Here is an 18903-nt window from a genome sequence, read left to right on the forward strand (position 1 = left end):
CCCTCCCTAAGTACTGTGGGTGCTAGGCAGCATGGCACACCACCCAAATATGACGTGAAGCCTATGTGCCCTGTAAAAGCAGCTGGTTCCCAAGCAAACAGCAAGTCACATTGAATCTATTTGATTAGCCACTTGCTTATCAGTGCCAACTAAGCAAAGGGAGCTACAAAGGTATGGTTTCATCAGGAAGGAAATCCGAACACCTCTACTAATACCTCTTGGTTTCTAGAAGCAACGCTTGCATATGGAATGCTGTGTTCCATGTCTTTGATTTCTGCTAATACTCTGGATTGTTCTTAAGCATCACTCAGAAACACCGCTCAGCACACAAAGGCACCCTACTTCTTTCTTGCTTTTATCCCCTTGCTTCCCATCTCCAACCCAAGTACTTCCCCAGCATGTGCTTGACACCAACCCTGCCTGCAGAGGTACTCATGCTTGCATGCTGCCTATATCCAGCATTCAGCCAGGCTTCAAAACATATTCAAAAAACAGGAGGTAAAAAGCTGGACCATTTGGCTGAGGTGCTGGCTATGTGTCCATCAGCCTCCTGTGTTGTAACAACCTGGGTAATGGGCTGTGTGATGACAAGAGGCTGATGGACACACAGCCAGCACCTCAGCCACACAGGTTCTTACAAAAAAGCCAACCAATCTGGAGACATCAACTCCATCAACCAATCGGGAAATGACAACACAGCCAACCAGCCCACTTGCAGCAGGACCAGCATACCAAACCTCCCCACCAGTATTTAGAGAAACGGCAGCTCTGATCATGCTTTGCTCGCACAAGCATGAAGCCGAAAGCACCAGCCTGAAGATGGTGAGTGGGACCTTGTCAAAACGTCACCAAGATGCTCTCAATCTTACATGGGAAAAGACCCGAACACGCCAAGACCTGCATACCTGTACCCGTGAAAATCTAGGAAAACAAATATCCTACCTCTATCGGGAGGAAACCTTCCGGCTGACCAGGACCTACAAGAAACTCGAAGACCGAAGAACCACCATCTTATGTGACCTCACATTCCTATACAATTGCCAAGACAAAAAAGTGACCCCCACATGCTTCCAACTCAAATTCCATTCCAAAACCTCAACCACTGAAAGGATCTTGTAAAGAACGGAATTAGCCCTAATCAGAAATGAACTCCACAGGAAAAGATTCCTACTAGACCAAACCAACAGGGATCTATTCACTCTCCACCTCAAACTCAGCAACGAAATCCACCCAGCAGTCTGGGACAAATCCAAACAACTAGCCCTCTGGAGAGCCGAAACAGAAACCTCCCACAAGACAGACACACACACCAACAAACTCCACAGACTAGAGAAATGCCAGAAGCCTAACCCCCCCACAACAATGCATGAAACAAACTGTACACAACATATGAGACAGAACCCTCACCATAGCAGAAACTAATGTCCTTTCCAAGGGATTCAACTTTGCAGTCGCCCCCAAATGCATCCCCACCAAAAACATCATATACGGAGTTGAAGCTAGCCTAACCAAAATTAATCCAGATGTAGCCAATAAAATCAGACTTGAAGTCACCAATGTCTTCTGCTCCAGCAGTCCACCCAGAAGCAACTTACACAGAGAAGAACAAAAAGCACTCACCAACTTGAGGAAAGACAACAACATAATCATTTTCCCAGCAGACAAAGGCAACGCCACGGTCGTGATGAACACATCGGACTACCAATCCAAACTATCCAACCTACTCCAAGACCCCACTTACAAACCTCTAAATACAGACCCCACCACCTACCTGGAAAAAAACCACCAAATCCAAAATAAAAGCCTCTCCCATCAGTGAAGATCCAGCAAAGAATCATCCCCAGAGAAAAATCATCCAGATGCCCTAAGCTCTATGGCCTCCCCAAGATACACAAAGAAGGAACACCACTCAGACCCATAGTCAGCTTCATAGGCTCACCTCTACAGAATCTTGCCAAATGTTTCACCAAACAACTCCAGCCCTACACAGAATCCATCACCTCACATGTACAAAACTCTTTCCACTTCAAAGAAACAATAAAGAAACAAAGCCTACAACCCAGCGACCTACTTGGGAGCTTCGATGTCATATCCCTCTTCACCCAAGTACCTATTAAAGAAGTCTTGACAGCTATCCAAAACAAATACAACCCCCCCTAAGCATATCCTAGATCTGACCAACCACTGCCTAACCAACACATACAACAATGGACAAAGATACAAACTGATAGAAGGAGCGCCTATGGGATCACCCCTCTCACCCGTCATCGCTAACCTATACATGGAACACTTTGAAACCAACACTCTAGACAAATCTGAACACAAACCCAAACTCTGGCTTAGATATGTAGATGACACTTTTGTAATTTGGCCACACGGGAAAGAAAAACTGGACAACTTCCTCACACACCTCAACAGCCTACACGCCAAAATAGAATTCACCATGGAAACAGAAGCCAACAAACCAACTTCCCTTCCTGGATGTCCTAATTTACAAAAAACCCAATAGCGCCCTAGGACACACCATCCACTGAAAGAAAACACACACCAACTGCTACTTAAATGCACAATCCCATCACCACCCTGCACAGATCAACTCCGTAGCCAAGACCGTCATCTCCAGAACCAAATGCCTAGCTGACAAAGACCACCTGAGAACAGAATTACATACCCTCACTAACGTATTAATTTCCAATGGATTCCAAAGAAACACAATTACCAACCTAATCCTATGGGAGACACCCCCAGAAAACTGAGATACAGAACAGGACAATGGATTGACCTCCTCCCCTACATCAAAGGCACCACAGACAAAATCAGCAAAATTCTCCACAAACACAATATCAGGACAGCCTTCGGCACTGACCAAAAAATAGCCAACATCCTAAGAAACCCCAAGGACAAGATCCAGCTAGAAAACCAAGGAGTTTATGAAATACCATTGCCCAGCCACATACATTGGACAAACCAACAAGGGAATAAATTCACGTATCACAAAACACAAGAACACAGTCATAAAAGAAGAAAATACTTCCTCCCTTTTCCAGCACCTTAAAGCCACAGGACATGAAATTAATTTTGAGGGTACCAAATTAATCTCCAATACTGAACACTTCAACAAGAGAATAATCAGGAAAGCCATTGAAATAGAGAAAGACCCCAATAACACAAATAAACGGGATGATACTTCCTGCCTACCAGATATCTGGAAACTAGCCCTTATCAACAAACGAATCCCAGCCATGAAAACCAACACTGGACCCAAAACAACACATGATGCCACCACCAATCTCCCTCACCAGACTCAAACCCAAACCCATCCCATAGACGAAAGGCAACCACCATCCAGAAAACAGACCACAGCTGCATCACCAACTGCCACACACCCCAACCCCCAAACCAAGCAAACTGACACACGCCAGGAACACATAGCCAGACCTCAAACTCAGAGCCAAAACAAAACCCATAATGTTACATCACAGCCACCCGCTCAGGATATCACATCATGGAACTCAGGAGGTTATACCACAAAACCTCAGGATGTTACAACACAGCCAACGCCCCAGGAGATTACAGCACAAGACCCAGGAGTTCACAACAATAGAACTCAGAAGGTCATCACACAGCCCATTATCCAGGTCGTTACAACACAGGAGGATGATGGACACATAGCCAGCACCTCAGCCACACAGGTTCTTACGAAAAAGCCAACCAATCTGCAGACATCAACTCCATCAACCAATCAGGAAATGACAACACAGCCAACCAGCCCACTTGCAGCAGTGCCAGCACACCACACCTCCCCACCAGTATTTATAGAGAGATGGCAGCTCCGATCACACTTTGCTCGCACAAGCACAAAGCCGAAAGCACCATCCTGAAGACAGCGAGTGGGACCTCGTCAAAACATCACCAAGATACTCTCAATCTTACATGGGAAAAGACCCGAACACGCCAAGACCTGCATGTATTTATATGTGTGTATATGTATATGTATATGTATATGTATATGTATATGTATATGTATATGTATGTGTATATGTATATGTATATGTATATGTATGTATGTATATATATACACAAACATATGCATATATGTATATTGTTGGTAATGTTGATGCTTGGCTCCTGCAATACTAATTAAGAGACAACTTATAATTGGAGTTTAAATAAGGGCCATAACATTATTGATCATGTTCAGCTGACAATTAAGCAGTCATTCAAATAAATCACACTAGGCTTTTTTGTCAATGATTTTTCCAGCCTGTGAGTTTGCTAGATCATCAGGAATATGTATGTATGTGTCACAGAGAGTTAGGTATCCAATTTAATTCTGCACCAAATAAAGTCCATTTGTCCCAAAATTAAATCTCAATTAATATTGGAGTACTATTAATATAATCATTAGAGCACTGCTATAATTATGACTGATTCAGCTATGACTGATTCAACAAATAAACATTTATAAAATGGCCTAAGAGACTTAGGGACTTTTGCCAATACTAAGTTACGGTACTACTGATTTATTCTTGAGTGGCTAGAGCATTATATAGCAGCACAACATTTGCTGCCTTCGCTATTGATCTCTATCCTAACTGTATTGTTTCTGTTTCCAGTCTCTGCCCGTCCTCTGACTTCCCTCCAAGACAATAAGAGTGAGGTGGGTACACTTCCAAACTGTACTTTGGACAGCAGCCCCCTTCTTCCCAATGAATAATTAAATTTTAATTTAAAGAATGTAAAAAATAATTTATTTTTTAAAAGGAAAAAGGGCCCAGGATCTACAGAGTGACATTTTACTTACAGTATAAGAGTTTGTCCCTGTCTTAGATAAAATGGAAGAGCAACAGTCTAGTTCATGAGTTCTCAAAGTTCATGCCTTTTTCTTTATCTTTTTTTTTAAAGCTTGCCAAAGACAGCTCTTTAGAAATGCATGTGATTTGTTCTTCTGGAATCTAAATCAGCTTGTTTATTGATTGATTCTAGCAACTAATGGGAAACAACCTAATCACCTTTTTACTGTAAAGAGCTATTATAATCAGATTTAATTTTGGGAAGCCTAGATTTACTGTGCGGTTCATTGCCTTTGATTTTATTGAATCTGCCTCCCTATAGGTCCTGTACTTTAAAATAATTCATGTGTTGCCAAACTCAGGAAGTTTTCAGTAACTGGATAGGTTTTGCATATCTTCAATATCATTGCATTCATATTTCTTTTTGTATTGCTAGTAAATGGAAGAATAATATTCTGGTATGCTACGCTTTAATAGAGAAATACAACCTTGCACTTGTGCTGAAGTGATGACAGATGTCACCATTCTGTCAAAGGAAGGATTGTCAAATGTAGGTCTGCTTGGAGGGGAGGACAAAGAAGCCTTTTCAACATCTTACATTGGTCTGCATTGCTGTGTGGCTTTTCTTGACATTATCTTAATGCTTTGGCTCTTGGAGTTGTTGTGGCTGTGGTATAACTAACATTCTGTCCACATAGCAGAACTTCTACCACAATCAAAAATTCTTCAGCTGCTATATTTTGAGTATAGAATTGCTTCAGAAAAGTTAATATATTTATATGTATCCTTTATTACTTATTAATTTCGATCTAGTCTTTCCATCAAAGAACAGATTCCACTTCTCTACAAATTACAAACTCCCGGTTTATTAAACAATGCATTCTTTGACAAAGAATGCATTCTTTTTTCCATCAAATCATAATGAACGCATGCAAACAAATTACCAAAATATGAAAAGCTTTTAATCTCTTGAGCATTATATCAACTTTTCCCTTAACAGTAATATGTTTTAGATGAAGAATATTCCTTTTGTTGGAGGAAATTTAGACCATTCACAGCATGGATGTTTTTGAATTTTAAATCCAGGTTTTAAAAAATGTCTAATAGATATTCGTAAGTCCATCAGTAAAAGCAGGAATAGATGCCTAATGTCAAGCAACTAAGAAGTGGGTGCATGTAGGTTCTATTTTTGAAAATATATTGCAGAGGAGTTGTGATTCATACCTGTTCTTAACATCTGCACTCGAGCTCTCACAATAAAAATGAAATAAATAGAAGAATTAACTAGCTTTCTACATCAATAACTGAGACAATGAAGTATGAACAGAGTTTAATTTTCCTGTGTGACCCAGTGTGCTATGTAAAGCATGAATTTAAAAAATGATAATTGCATTTGGAGGAGATCAACACAAGAAGGAGTCCAACTTTGTATCTTTTATTCACTGCCAATTAGCAAAAGAAAGGAAATAATATTTTCATTTCATTTTAAGTATTATAATAATAGTTGCTTATTTTGTATTTAATTCTTATATACTGTTCAGTCTAATGGCGAATCAGTCTATGAATATAGACCAACAGTAGTGAGCTGAATTGGAAAATTGTAGATCTGCAGTCTACCCTGGTGAAATGCTGTGCATAAATTTTTCTTATCCTTTTACTTGAGGTAAGGGCTTCTGAAGATTGGTGGCTTGCTTTCTTCTAGAATTTCCTGAATACCTCTTGTCTCTCTTCCAATATTTATGCTAAAACAAGCACTTGCCAATGAACTTTAGGTTTGCTTCAGGATTTCTTCTCTTTTGATTCTTGTTCTATAGTTTACTTCATTCTTCATGAATTCCCTTCCATCTGGGATCTTCAACCTCTTTTCATATCACAGCATGAATACTTTCTCTCCAAATATTTGAATAAACAATATTTGAATAAACATATCACAGCATGAATACTTTCTCTCTAAATATTTGAATAAACATTGTAATATAATTGTAATATGATGTGGAAAATAACTGCCTATGAAGCATATTATAAAGGGAATATCCCTTTCCCCCCTAAGCTTTCTACTGGTGATGCTTTAGACTCTGCTGAGTCTTTATTTTGGGAACTGGAAGGTGTCTTTAATTATGTTGAAGAATCTGTTCTGATTCTATTTTATGGCAATGAAATTGTGGCCAACCATTGGCTTGAGGCCCCCAATATAGTGGATTCTTTTTATTCTCATCTCAGAAGTGTTCACAAAGAGCCATGACCCTGTCACTGTGGGGAGAATTGCAGGATTCTCACCCCAGTAATTCAGACAAACTGGGAAAGGTAGATAGAAGGACCACCAGGATCACCAAGGCACTGGAGATTAAGTCTTATGGAAGGAAATTGAGGAAATGAGGTTTATTTAGCATTGAGAAAAGACAGCTGACTTGGAACATAAGAGTGGGACAACTGAAGGAATGCATAAAGAATACAGATCTTGTTCTATATTTTTCCAGAGTGAATAACATGAAATAATGGTTTTAACTTACTGGAAGACAGGTAACAGCAGTGTGACAGAATACTGAATTATCATGGGAGGCTGTGGGCAACCCATTCACCGGCTGTGTTCAAGCAAAGGCTGGACAGCATCCATCATGGGTGATTTAATCCTGATTCATGGATGGAGGAGTAGGTTGGACCTGCTGGCATAAACAACGCTTCAACCTTATGATTTTATGATTTACCAGAATGGCCTTGTCATCCCAATTCTACTTTGTGTGTGTGTGTGTGTGTGTGTGTGTGTGTGTGTGTGTGTGTGTGCATGTGCCTGAGTTTCATACCCAGGTCCTACTTTATACAGTCCCATCCTGCTATTTTTCTACTCAAACCATATAGCAGCTGCAAAATACAGAGCAATGTATCAGTATGTCTGCAGCTCCTTCTGTCACTACCTCAAGAGATGCGTTCCATTAAAGATCACCAGTGAGGAAGACTCAAATCAAACTAAGCAGAGCTTGCCTGCTTTCATAATTTTGTTCTCTAAGGAAAAATAAAGAGCGGGAAGAGTAGAAATAATGAAGAAGTATTATCTTTGTGATAAATGTTGGCATTAAGTCCCTGGCTCACACATGCTTTTTACCTATTAGGAGCATTTAGCTTGGATTAAGCTACCCTTTTCTCATTTTTCACTGAGATATAATGAAGTTCTACTTATGTAGATTAGAAATGAGTTACCCCTTACTATTTCCAGAATTCCCTCCTCTTGTTTTTTTTGAAATAGCAATAGTACTTAGATTTATATATCACTTCACAGTGCTTTACAGGTTTCTCTAAGTGGTTTACAGAATCAGCATATTGCCCCCAACAATCTGGGTCCTCTTTTTACTGACCTGGAATGATGGAAGGCAGGCTTTGACCCTGTGAAACCTTGACCCTGTGAAAATTGAACTGCCAAACTGCAGGCAGCCAGCAGTCAGCAGAAATAGCCTGCAGTACTGCATTCTAACCACTGTAACAACACAGCTCTTAAAATTACTACTCAAGCCTAAATAGATAGCTAACATGAAATATATTGATAGTAAATCATATTCACTTTTATTCAGATATACTTCAAAGTAGTAAGATGTTTATTTTATAGCTAATCTTAATCTGAACAAAACATTAAAAGATAATAACCATACACGAGTGAAAAGCTGAAAGATTACCTTATCTGGTGGAGGAAAGAAATCCAGAAGTTCAGAATTGAATGAGCCTAGTCCAGATCATTTCAGTTTGACCCAGCTTGATCCTCAGAATCAATACAACGGCTTCTATGCAATTGTCCTTATCAAGACTGGAATATTTTAAAACTAAGAGTGGAATACAATCAGTTTGGATCCAACTACTTTAAACTGGGTTAATCAAAACTATCCTTTTCTGTCCCATGATTTGATTTTGATTTTTGTCCAATGCACATAGCTAGCAGCTCACATTCTTACAACTACAGCTATGGGTGACTTCAATATGATTTTCTTTGTACTAATAAAGAAATTTAGGATCTTAGCCACAAGCACTGCAGTTTTAAGAAACATTGGAAATCATTTCAATTATTACTCGCTTTCTGACTGAAAAACCTAGAATCAATAGAGTTAGAATGAGCTGATTAGTCTATCGAGTTCAGTCCCTCGTGTAGTGAAAGAATGCAAATTAAATCACCTCAGGCTGAGGACTTTCTAGCCTATGATTCTCTAGAAAATTAAATCTACTGCTGAATTGATCTTAACAGTGGGAATCTTTGTCAACATTGATTCTGAATCTGCCTTTTAAAAACCTTTTAATTAAAATATATTCCTAAATATATTTTTGGTAATAATTCCCAGACCCAGAGGGACTTATTATCTTCACTATGTCCATTGGACTCCAAATCTAGCAGAATTTCATGGAATGTAAAAATCAAAATTTATTTGTTGCATCAGTTCTTTTATAAGTCCTCCTAGCTGGCCATAACAGGGAACAAGGCACTAGTAAAGAAAAGCTTCTATTTTACTGTACTAGTTAAAAAACTTTATAGATGTGGCTTACCATAGAATTATTATTTTTTATTATGGATGCTGCCATTTGGTTAATCATGCTAAGTACAAATACTTCTATAGTTCTTGGCTCAACTCTAATCAACAATCAGGTTCTTAAAATGTAAATTTATGAAAATCCTTCATCCCAAGGTGCATCTCAAGTACTTCTGTGGTTCCTAGAACAACTCTAGTCCAGCATATATCTTCTAAGCTTGTATAAGGAAAAATAAAAATAAAACAAAAGGTACACAGCACCTTTCCCCTAAAAATTAGAAAACTCTTTATGCAGTCTGGGTGACATTAATCAATTTTTATCTTATGTGCCGGAGAGAAGACTCTAAGAGGACATTATTTAGAAAACATAAGGAGGCTTATTTATGCCAGTGTGAAGACTCACTTTTTCACAGGAATGAAGATAAAAGAAAAAAAAAGTCATTTTTAGCTTTGCTTCACCACGAATTACTAGGAAGATATGAAAGTTTGTGAAAAATACTTCATGAATTAGATACATCTTGTCTAGCAGTGGATGACTTCACAATTTCTTCATAAATTTCATTAAAGGGCAAACATATTACCTGGCAATTGTTAGGGAGATTGATCATGTGTTGAGGTTCCGTACTAAAAGTATAACCAGATCAGACTAACCAAAACTTTATAAAATAACATTTTCCAACAGTGAGATGGATAAAAGACTTATTTAACTGAGATTGGAAACAGAAGGGGAAAAGAGGAGACTGGGTTTTTACTATCTCTGGTGGACAAAGAAATCAAGACACAAAACAGAACTGACTGCTGTAGCTGTCAGGTTCAAGTTTTTTCATCACAAACTTGAAGTAAATCTTTGAAGCCGCCATTTTGAATACATCACATTCATTATCTATTCCTAAATGTAGTCACTCATCTGTCTTTTTTTTTTTTTTAAAAAAAGGAAGCTGGAACTTTCAATGTTAAAATAATGTTCAATGCTTAGCAGCTGGCTGATTTAGTTAGAAGCTACAGGTGCTTCAGAGGGATAACCACCTGTTCTCTATAACTGAGAGGGGAAAAGACTATTATACAAGCAATTATATTACATTAATTGTAACAAACTGAATAAATTGGAATTGTTTTAAAATCCTGGCTTTGTATTTTTTTATTTTTTTTTTGCCAAGGCAGAATTAATGGAGCAAAGGGATTCCAGGTGAAAGCTTTTAAATAAAGATAGGGTAACACAAATTTGATTCTTTTGATAAAGCATGCAGAAGAAACAATCTGGGAATTTAATGTGTTGATATTTCAGAGAGAAATATTGAACGGGCTGTCTCCCTGTGTTACTTTGAGCATGTAGATGGCTTTGCTTCTATCAGATGAAATCTCATTGACAATATACTCTTCAGTATTTTAGATCTTCCTGTCTATTTAAATTTGAGCTTGCAACACACTGCCCTAGTCTCACAAGCTTTCCAAGAACAGAACCGAAACTTGACTATATGTTTATGTCACTTTAGATTTTTCTACAAAATGTTTAAAGATACAGTTTGGGCTTGCTTGTGAAAGACCTATGTGAATGTTAACAAAAGTTAGCAAAATATTTTAAGACAGCAAGTCATCTGGATGGATCTCAGATAATTACTTAATCCTCTTTCTATGCAGCACAGGAAGACACATCAGCAAATGATATCTGCATTCATGATACTCCCTGAAAATATACTAACCCAAGAGATAAAAGTCTATTTGCTGGGTGTTGTTACTGTGATTTGTTCAGGGTAATGAAAATTTTATTTTACTTCAGTCTTTATAATCTATGTGCTGAAGGAAAAGTAAACTCACAGAGCTATTTCATGCCTTGTGATTAAGAGCTTGGTGATTTAGAGTGACTTAGCCTAAAAACCTATCCTTTCTTTTAATGTCTTTTCTTTTAAACAAGAGAAGAAAATAATGCTGTTTTCAAAAGTGCAGTCTTGATAGTCATGTACCCCAGATTAAAGTTCTGTACAGTCTAGTGTGCCTCTGAATGTATAGTCTTTTATATTTGGGCTTCTCCCTTTATTTTGCTTGGATACTGGCATCTACATGTGCAAAAGCAAGAGACACATAAGGCTATATCAATGGTGTTAATCTTATTTTGATGCTGATCAATTATGACCAGATACCTGGCAAGAGTTCATATTACAAAGTAGCATGCAGAGCAAAGAAAGCAGAAGTTAGTAGTTTTGGCTGCATAGAAAAAAAATGCACAAATCTTATCTGCTTCTACAATTGAATTCTGAATGGATTCAAGGGTTTCTTTCACGGGCGGTTACTTATTCAGGTCCTGGTCAGATTTGGCTATTCTTAACTTTAGCAAGGATACTTTTGAAATTAGAGTTTAAAAAGTTGTATGCTTGAATATATTAGTGAGACAACGGGGCAAACATAAATGGTAGGACTACTGTTATATTGTATATTATATTTGTGCTTTTCAGTTTGTTTTTTTCAGAAGGAAGAAGCAGAATATAATTTCTGTGTGAAATCATCTGTGTTTAAGAGAAAGCTTCAGATAAATCAAAACATGGTTCATCTAAAGCAGAGGTGTCAAACTCACATCGTCATGGTGGCGTCATGTGATATATTGGGACTTCCCTCCCTCGCTAAACTGGGTGTGGGCATGGCTAGCATGTGATGCATCTGGCCTGCAGCCTGGGAGTTTGACAGCCCTGATCTAAAGTTTTCATAGCAAGCAAAGACAAAAATAGCAATGCAGTTAGAAAAACTAATATGAGTGGAATCCACTGGATCCCGTTGGCTTTCTCTTCAGCCATGGGACTTATCCAGTGTATTGGGAAAGGAAGTATTATGTTGTGTAACTCACCATAAACAAAGTATCACCATTAGCATGATTAGTTTCAGTGGAATGGATCTTCTGCAATGAAGGGCATCAGCCTAATACTTTGCAAGGAGATTATAATTCTTTCAGGAATAATAAAGGAATAGTATGAGGATGAAATATGGATTTATTAAGTAACATCCCAGCTTTACCACTCTGGTTCCTTGGTTTTGAGGAGATGCCAATATTGCAATATTGCAATGTGAAGTATTTCCACAATCCCTCAAATTGAGCACCTTTTGTTTGTGATGAATGCTTTTCACAAGTAAGACTGTCAATAACTGAATAAAAAATTGCAAGTGATTATGGGAATCTGTCCATACTGACTAGTATGTTTACACCAGTATGTTTAATAATTTTATGCAATTATATATGCTTTATCTGACAAAGAGACAAAGATATAAATAATGAAATATATCCCAGACACAGGAACACTGATCCAGGTTATTTGAGCATATAGAATATTTGCATTCCTTCCTGGAAATAAAACATTTGCTGTAAATGGGTTTTTTCTACATTAGCAGAGGTGATTTAGAAAAAGAGACAGAAAATATCAGTCAAATAGTCAAATGAGAGTATATATAGGAGCACAAGCACGCTTGTAGATTTGCTGAAGAGATAAAATAATGTTTGCTGGCAAGGGAGCTTTCCAGTCTGTAACAATAATATTGATACTACACTGCAACATTTTTATTATACAATTATCCTTCTTCATTCATGGGATTTTATCTGGTCACAATCTTGTTATCTTTTATTTGTAACTATTCTGCATTGATCTGGTAGCAAATTTTGGCTGATTTGTTTCTTTTTATTACTTGCTTTTTGTTTCTCTATTTCTTTGTTTCAGTAAATACTTTTATTTTGGGGGTGGGGGGGTAGCATTATTTCTGCTGTCTTCCTGCCTCATTTGTATTTGTTTTGATCACTTACAGTATTTCCAGATACTGGTTACTGATGTTTTAAAGTTCCTAAAAGTTTTAGCTATGGTTTAAGTAAGTTAGGCCGAATCTCAGTGATGGAGTTATTTTTATAATTGTCCAGATTAAAAAGTGCAATAATCCAGTTTCTTTGCCTCACACCTACATCTTGCAAAGCATTGACTTTGCCTCTGATGCTTGCAGGTAATTGCCAACTGTGAATTGTCTTTTCATAGAAGCTAAATCCCATTTATATTTTTTTTGTAAAACCTCTGACTTCTTACAGTATAAAGGCAGTGCTTAGGCAAATCATAGCAACTGACTCAATCACAGCAATCAAGATGACCAAAATCACAGTGGTATTGAATAGTAAGCTGTAGGTCCCAATTTCAATCAGCAGGACTTGAGAAATCTGATCAACACTAGGGTGTATGGCACAAAGCTGTGCAGTTTCAATTCCCACTAAGGTGAGGCTGGCCAGAACCTCTGACAAAGGGGACATCACCATCTGTTTTTCTTGTGAGAACAGCAGTGTTAACTATTGAAATATTTGGTTAATGGAAAGGAGAAAAGCTGTGGTACAGCTTGCTGACCAGATAAGGTGACAGGAACAGGAAAAGAAAGAAAAGAACAAGCATATTATTCCCCTTTTCTTGTCTGCCAAAAGAATAGTATATTTATGGATAATTTTAGTTGCAGTTGGATAACTGACAGGAAAATAATTGTCTGTATAATTCCTTTGTATATACCCTCAAAATATTTCATGTCCCTCTTTTCACACTCATGGAGGTCAAATGGCTTAAAATAGCTGTCTTGCCTCTTCAACTTAGCAAGCAATTTCTGAGATGAGGTTATTCCCTTTCTTGTAATCAGTGCTGCAAAAATGTATAATTATGAATGACTGACATTGATTCCTTGCCCTTCAGGTGACCCAATCTTACTGAAAGCACGAGACTGTTAATTTTCACACATAAGTGGTTAAAATAATTCAGCTTGTTACAACGGCTTCACAACACATGCAAAAATGCTAGACGTTTTGTTTTGCAGCTAGAACAGGCTAATTAAGATATGCCACACAAAATGTATTCTGACAACTCCAATTGCTACAATAATGGAGCTTGGATCTACATTCCTAGCAGCTGTTACACTGAATGAGGTTTTCAAATCTAGACTGATTATCATTTTTCATTAGGATTTTATGGATGGATTTCTCTTTATTAGTTAAAACCCATCAAGATGGACTAGATGTTTGTGTATTATCTGTAAGATGCTCTCAGGCCTATTATTAGTACACTGAATGGATAAATATAGAAATAAATTGTAGCTTCCAAAGGTTTTATCTGAATTATAAGATTATCATAATGATCAAAAGTATCTATTTTTAGGGTTCCTCGCAAGATATCCAAAAGCGCAAGCATGACTACAGGCATGCTTGTTGATTCCTATTGGGTCAACCCAAAATTACTGTTTAATTTTATATGTATGTATATATGTATGTATGTATGCGTGTGTGTGTATATGTGTGTGTGTGTGTTTGTGCACACACACACATATATAGAAATTAAATATAGTGTATTCACACACATATATACAAATATAGTGTGTGCATGTTTGTTTGTGTGTGTGTGTTTGTACACACATATATAGAAATTAAATATGTGTACAATTTAAAATTTTAATCTAAAAATTTTAATACAAAATAAGGTTTGCTGCTGAAATGTGCAGGGCATTTTAAAATGATTACAGTGATAGCTATTGCTTGCTTAAAAAGTATTTTGCAGAACTTTCTTCATAAAATGTCTACTTGAGTTCTTTCTAATCTCTTTTTAGTACTTCCTTTCTAATCTAAAAACCCCTTTATATGCTGGAGTCTTTCTAGCTGTTGGAGAATTGAAATCAAGCTCTTCTCTAGCAAGATCACTTTATTCCCACGCCCCTCCCCCCAGGTAATTGAATCAGGATGGTTTTTTAAAAATCTGAATTCAAGTTTCATAAAGAGGTTGTCTGAAGCCTTTCAGAACCATGGTTAGTCTTCCATTCCATTCCATTCCATTATACTATTGCATGCAAACCTTCTACTGTAAAAGTATAGGAACATGTAACTGGCCAAGTGTGGTTGAATTCCAATGTCCATTGATGTGCAGAAGTGGTAGTTCAGTACAGATTCCCCAACTGTGTTATATACAAAGTGATTGAAAAACTGTGTCTAAATGTATTACTCTTCTTTAATGTAAGCTTTCTAACAACATTTTTCCAGTAAAATATGTAGCTCTATCAGGTCCATGCACCAAGAGCCTCTTTCATATTGTTTCTGGCTTACTTTATACAAAGGTGTAAGATCTAGCAGAGGATTAACTCTACTTAGCTTGAGTTTTGCAGACCAGTCAAAGTCAACCAGATATCACCTCATATTTTTCTTTTTAAGCCCCTAGGAAATGACAGCCTCATTTAGAAAAATGAGACAATCAAAAATTTGACCATTTGCATTTGATTTTTAAAAAGGTAAGAAGAACCCACTGGAGAGAGATCCAAGTTGGAACTTGGAATCCAAACCTTAATCTGCAATATTTCAGGTACAAGTATGGAGATTGATCTTGATGTAAGAAGTTTTCTGAGGACTTGATCATAAATCATGGTCATCATCTTCCCTTCCTAAAATAATATTCTTCCAAAATGTTTCTATTGGCATATCATCTCTGTCTACTAATTTAGAAATATGTCTTCTGGGAAAAAGTGATTACTTCAGCTTTGTTTGTGACTTTAGAAAATTTAAGACAAAACAGCAAAGAATTCAATCAAACCTTGAAACAGCACATATTCTCAGCTTTTTCATTCTTCTAAGAAAAGTATTTGCTATATGTCACTGTTTACTACCATGGCAAGTTGGAAAAGCCTAGAGATGAAACGGAAAAACAATTGATTAAATTATATAGTCTGTCATGAGTTTTTTTTAAAGGCCTCATAATTTTTTCAATGTCATGAATATGAATGGAGTGCCAGCTCCCCTACCCTAAGAGTTCATACAGGTGGCTTTTGAAAATAAAATAGGGGGCGTGCATAAGCGCACCAACGTGCCTACCGTCCCTGTCCTATTGTTTCTCTTATTCTTTTATTTTTCTTATATGTACCCATTTCATGTATTCACAACTATGTATACACTTATACTTATTATCTTGTAAACAATTGGCAAATCAAATAAATAAATAAATAAAATAAAATAAATAAAATGTAAATGTCTGTACCAGTCATTTTAAAAAAAATAAAAGCTGATTGAAATTGCTGTTGCAAGAGGAAATCACATTAACAGTTATTACTCTGTTGATTCATTTTTCTTTTTGCTATGCAAAAGGAAGATTTCTCCCTTGAATGGTCCTGTTGCTTTGACAAGGCTTCAAAATCTATCAGATGGTGGGATGAGAATCCTAACAAGTTGCAAATGATATTCAAGTTTAGCAAGGCTTCCTGTTTGTTGACAGCTTTCTAGTAATTGTCTACAAAGCTGACATTTAAATAAAGATGCGTACATTTAGAGAATGTAGTCAAAGGTAATCTTGCTTTTATTGGAGACTTGTGGTCCATTTTAAAAACTGCTTGTAAACTTTTGATGATGGAGAACATAGCCTATTCAAAATATAAGTATTCAGGATCAAAACAGAACTAGCAAATTAAACTTTGAAGACAGTAGCACGAATATGTGTAATAAAATACAATAAGTGTCTTTTTCCTACCTGGGAAATAAAAGTGTTCTGGGTTGCAATTTTTTTTAAATGTATAGAATTTCTTTATTAGGTCCACTTCTGGGAGCCACACTTTCACACTAACTGGAATAGATTCAGTGAATAGCAATGGGGAAGACTACGTGACTGGAAATTCAGTTTTACAAAGAGAGATTAAAGGAGTTGGCAATGTTTAGCTGTGAAAAGAGAAAACAGTAAGAATATAACACTCTTAAAATACCTGGAACACATAACTGTAACAAATTCTCTCACCGTAGAATGCAGAACATAGAATAATAAATTTAAGTTAGATGAAATCAATTCTAACTCAATGATAAAAAAAATATGATTTTTAAAAATATGATTTAACTTTTGTGGTTCTGTAAAATGGGATTGGTTAAATTCATAGATCACAGTTGGATCCATGTTTTTAGATGATTTTAGTCTTGAAAGCACAATGTTACTACCAGATTCAAGCCAGAATACTCCAAATAACAATGTAAAGGAAACAACAGTGGGAGAAGGACACGTTGACCTCCTTATGCTTGGGAACACTCCATAAACATGTGGTTGTTTATGATGAGAAAACACTGGTTTAGAATTAATCTTGGCCTGATTTGTGTGGGCTATTCTTATGAACTTATGAAGGAAAGGGTCTATGTCTAGGTGTCTCATTAGAATTCAGAGTGCTACATCAGTCCTGCATTTTCAGTGGCCTTCAAATATCTTCTGCATCAGCAAAATGAAGGAATCCCCCTGAACATTTTAATTGAAGACGTCAGTGTACCATTTTGAATGGATTGATCTAATGATCCGAGTCAAAGCAGCTTGACTCAAGAAGTTATCACTTTGTGTAGGCATATTAAAACTTATTAGCAGTTTTTATCCTAAGGTCCTTATGGAGGTTCCACATTTTTTATCATTCCAGTGCCCCATAGCTTTCAAGCTGCCAAAAATAAGTTTCAAATTTACATGATGGCTTTTTTCATACAGTATTTTAAAATGTGAAAGAGAATTAATGAAGTCCTTTTAGTTTTTAAATGTGTAAATGCTTATCGCAAGTCCATATCCTATTTAGTTTAAGATTCTGTGTTCTAAAGTTACCCATCAGATGCATATAGGAGAATGATGGCTCTCTTCCATGGTTACAGTATAGCAGGTAGTATTTGAAGGATGCTGCCAATCATTGAAGAATGGTAAGAGAAGAAGCCAGGTTTTTCATGATTTTTTTTAATCTAGTCCTTTTTAAATCTGTCCAAACTGGACTAACTCAATTTTGACAGTAGAAAATTCCACAGATCCACAGATTAACCATAGAAACAAATAGCAAAAGCAATAGCATTTACAGTGCTTTACAGCTCTCTTTAAGTGGTTTAGAGAGTCAGCATATTGGCCCCAACAATCTGTGTCCTCATTTTACCCACCTTGGAAGGATAAATGGCTGAGACAACCTTGAGCCCGGTGATATTCGAACTATCAAATTGCAGTCAGCTGGCAGTCAGCAGAAGTAACCTGCAGTACTGCATTCTAACCACTGTGCCACCACAGCTCAAATAATAAAAAGAAAAACCTTTCAACTATATCTGGAAACACATTTCTGGACTGTAAATAGCAGGATATTCATTGGGTAGTAGCAGTGAATTAGTTCTGACTATATCCCTTGCAGTTGTAACCATTTTGAGTGGTTGCCTGGAATTCTGTAGCCCAGATATGCGGTGCCTACTTCCCCAATAATCACTACCTATGATGTCTCCCTTGGATGACTCCTCAGATTCTTCCTCAGAGGTCGGCTCAAGGGAGGATGAGCTAATTTCTGGCATGTCAGGAACTGGTATAATTAATGACTCTGAACAGCTGGTCCAAAGAGATTTACAGGGAGCTTCAGCTGGGGACAGATTGCAGGGGTGGATGGTCAGTGAAGAAGAGGAGCTACCTTCCACAGTGGATCCAAGAGCATGCAGGGCAGAGATAAGACAAGAGCAACAGAGATCTGCCAAATTACTCAGGATAAGGCCCAGTCTGCCTTGATGGGCTACACTGGAATGCTATTTATCACAGAAGGCAGAGGGAAGCATTGCTGGGAACAACGTGTTTGGTTTCTGACTGTGTGTGTTTGTTCCT

Source organism: Notechis scutatus, chromosome 2 (assembly GCF_049901735.1).
Source record: "Notechis scutatus isolate UNSWTSFEM ecotype Mainland chromosome 2, rNotScu1.2, whole genome shotgun sequence".
In the NCBI taxonomy this organism is placed as follows: domain Eukaryota; kingdom Metazoa; phylum Chordata; class Lepidosauria; order Squamata; family Elapidae; genus Notechis; species Notechis scutatus.